Below are 3,111 nucleotides of genomic sequence, written 5' to 3' on the forward strand. Positions count from 1 at the left end.
TTATTCGAAAGTGCTCATGTAGAAAACTTATAAGAGTTCTTATGGATTGGGATCATTTCCCGTGATTATCATGTCATCAACATCAATAAATACAATCATGAATGAGTCTCCATATGCTCGTGTGAACAATGCATAATCTGTCATAGACTGCTTAAAACTGGCCTTTTGAATAACTAAATAAAATTGTGAATACCAATTCCGAGAAGCTTGTTTTAATTCATAGAGCGATTTGTTTAGTCGACAAATGATGTTCTCCCCTGTTGACTATAATCAAGTGATGGAAGCATGTATACTTCATCTAGATTGTCATAGAGAAAAGCATTTTGAACATTAAGTTGATGAAGAGACTAACCACTCATAGTAGCTATAGCTAGTAGACAACAACTAACTTGACAACTGGTGCAAAAGTCTCGTTATAATCCAACCCTTCAACTTGTGTGTAACATTAGCGACAAGTTTCACCTTGTAACACTCAATGGATACATCTGATTTGTACTTAATTTTGTATACCCACTTGCAACCGATTGCCTTCGTTCCTTTAGGTAAGGAAGTAAGGGTCCATCTACCATTTTCTTCCAATGCTTGAATTTCCAATAGATAATCCAACAGATGAATATGAAAGTATTTTTGTTTCTAGTAATAACTTAGATGATGAAATCATATGATCAGTGACACCACTATCAACAATCTGATTCCTAGGAGTTTGTGAATTAATGTAGCATGAAGAGAAAAAGGAAATGAATGAACCTGTAACATTTGTCCTTGGTTGAGTTTCACCATTATTTAAGAGAGCCAAAAGTTATTGATATTGTTCATGTGTGAAGCTTGGAGTCTATAACTGAGAATTTTTTTTCAAAAGACTCCTTCTTCCCTTAATTCTTCTTATATCCCAAAGGGAAACTATGCAAGTGGTAGCATCTACCAATGGTATGATTATTCTCAGTTGCTACAATATAATTTCATTTTACTTTTATTTGATGAATGATTCCCATAATGTATACCAGTATGACCTCCTTGGAGAGAATCAAGTCTCTTTGTTTCTCTTCATTTAAAACCACGAAATAAACTCTCCCAATAGTAGGACGAGATTGCATAAGAAGTATTTGATCACGAATAACAGAATAAGATTCATAAGGAATCACATTACCTTTTCTCTTTTTCTCGTTCCTCTACTTTCTTCATGACATTACAAGTACAAATTAGAAGATCATTATAAGAAGAAAGTTCATCCCACAGGCCTTTTACTTTAGTGAAATAGACTGCAATAGACATAGAACCTTGTTGTAAAGAAGCAATGTCTCTCTTGATTTGAAATATTCTAGGCTCATTATTTTGGAAGAATCTTTCCTTCAAATCAGTCCAAATTTTAGTAGCTAACTCAACATAAATCACGCTATTGGCAAGAGCAAATTCAATAGAATTGGGAATGCATGATAAAACCATGTCATTACTATGAGAGAAAGTTTTATTAGTCAATGTTTGTTTCTCGATATTTCTATTGATAAAATGCATTTTTTTTTAGTGTTGAGAGATATACTCATTGAACGAGTCCAAGTAATTGTCATCATTCAAATGTTTTGGGGATCCAAACAATTCCGGGATCATCTAAGTATTGAAATAGAAATGAATTAGAAATGTCAACAACAATATTTCCTCCAACTTTATTTAATGAAGAAGTCGAATCTATCATATTAGACAACTAAGCCTCCCAGAAATAAATTGATCTAATATATATATAGAGGATTGATATGTGCGCGCCTGCACAGTGCGGACTGTGCGCGCGCAACATATCAATCGGCGTTTTTTTATTTTTTTTATTAGTTTTTAAATTAAAAAATAATTAAAAAATTTCACATTTCCTTATATAAATTTCTAATACCTTAATATATCCCCTTAACATATTACAATACTCAATAAATACTTAAATTAATTTTATTTTAATTTTTTTTTAAAACCAAACACTATAACCTAATTGGGAAGCCTAAACCCCAGATGTAAAATAAAAAAAAAAAATAGCTTTAACACTATAACCAAAGCCTGAACCCTAGAAATAAACTCTTAAAAAATATTTTATTTTTTTAAATTTTTTTTAATTTATAAATTAAAAAAAAATAAAAACAGTTGTTATCTTGCGCGGCGCGCAAATAATACATCATATGATATATATATATATATATATATATATATATATATATATATATATATATATATCTTACTATTTTATTAAAAATCTTCCCCCTTTACTGACTAATTTTGGTGAAGCCTAAAATACATTTACGTTAATGTCCTTTTTTTATTTACACTAAAAATAATTCCAAGGTTTATTAGTAATTCCACAAGCGAAACAATTAGTGATCTAGAGTTCGAGACTCAGCTACAGCGTATTATTATGAATTTTTCTCATTATTAATTTTCTCTGGTTGTTTTATATAAAAAATATAGTTCTCTTTAGTCTCATATCTTATAATTGATAATACTCTGATAAAAAAAGCTTCTATAAATATTTTAGGCCGACGATGTTAAAAAATATATTTTTCTTAGTTTTTTTTACTAAGACAAATATAATATTAAATTAAAATAATTTTTTGCATAGGAAAACTCGTTACATTAGTTTGTTACTGGGATTCTCTAGCGTCACTATTGTATGAGTCTGACGAATCTTACCCAAATAATTAATTCTTGGTTTATAAGGGGTAATCTTACCCAAATAATTAATTTTTGATTTATAAGGGTGACAAATCTTACCCAAATAATTAATTCTTAGTTTATAAAGGTGACACTAGAAAATCCAAACAATTCAGATTTTCAAAAACCCAAATAATTTATATATTATTATGTTCACGATCACACTAGCATATATATATAGAGAGAGAGAGAGAGAGAAATCTTCTCCTGAGGTGCATTTCTTGCGGTTTTGGTGCGGTTGCCTTCCTGATCGGTCTGGTGACCGATCACCGACAAACGCCGGGAGAAGCGGAGGTTCCCTGATCGGTCACCAGACCGATCAGGAAGGTAACCGCACCAAAACCATAAGAAATACACCGCAGGAGAAGATTTCTCTCTCTCTCTCTCTCTATATATATATATATATATATATATATAATTGGGCTA

The sequence above is a fragment of the Zingiber officinale genome, chromosome 3B (genome assembly GCF_018446385.1).
Source record: "Zingiber officinale cultivar Zhangliang chromosome 3B, Zo_v1.1, whole genome shotgun sequence".
NCBI classification, from domain to species: Eukaryota; Viridiplantae; Streptophyta; class Magnoliopsida; order Zingiberales; family Zingiberaceae; genus Zingiber; species Zingiber officinale.